The sequence below is a fragment of the Morone saxatilis genome, unplaced genomic scaffold (genome assembly GCF_004916995.1).
Source record: "Morone saxatilis isolate NCDOM2014 unplaced genomic scaffold, NCSU_SB_2.0 Contig15, whole genome shotgun sequence".
In the NCBI taxonomy this organism is placed as follows: domain Eukaryota; kingdom Metazoa; phylum Chordata; class Actinopteri; family Moronidae; genus Morone; species Morone saxatilis.
The window spans coordinates 903,950-904,434 of record NW_023339707.1 but is presented as its reverse complement, the minus strand read 5'-3'; the positions used below and the strand labels follow the sequence as shown (position 1 = coordinate 904,434).

Genomic DNA, 485 nt, shown 5'->3' with positions numbered 1-485 from the left:
ATGTGCCACATTCACCCTTTCCACTGTAGAGGATCTTCTCTGGAGTATAGTACAATGTTAATTCATTGATCCAGTGTTGATTCAGAACATGTAGAAGTTGGCATTCTCTGCTGTGAATGTGTCTGCAAACTGTGACACATGTTGAGCGCTGTCACATACAGCTGAGGTATAATAATCTCACCAGGCTGGCTTTTACTGTAAATGTCTAATACTGGGTGGAGAAGGCGAGAAAATTGCACTTAACTTTATGTTGTTAGATATTCTTCACAAGATGGGGAAGACTAAGAAGACAAATATGCCTCATAGCTTCCACAGTCAGCCAGCTTACTGGATGAACATGAGTATATGATTTTTGGGACACTGTATTCTTCTGCAGTCTTTAGCTTTACAGCAGCTGTAATACTGTTTTTATTCTAATGTATCAGTCAGATCTTCCAAGAACACTAAACTCTGGCTCTACATGTAAAAGGTAAATGGACTGTACT

At 39.4% G+C, this 485-nt stretch overlaps 1 protein-coding gene across 1 annotated transcript in view; it reads right to left on the bottom strand.

The window, feature by feature from the left end:
• Positions 1–485, bottom strand: part of hck (HCK proto-oncogene, Src family tyrosine kinase) — a gene marked incomplete in the record, with an annotated part of 23,578 nt that overhangs the window by 15,085 nt on the left and 8,008 nt on the right.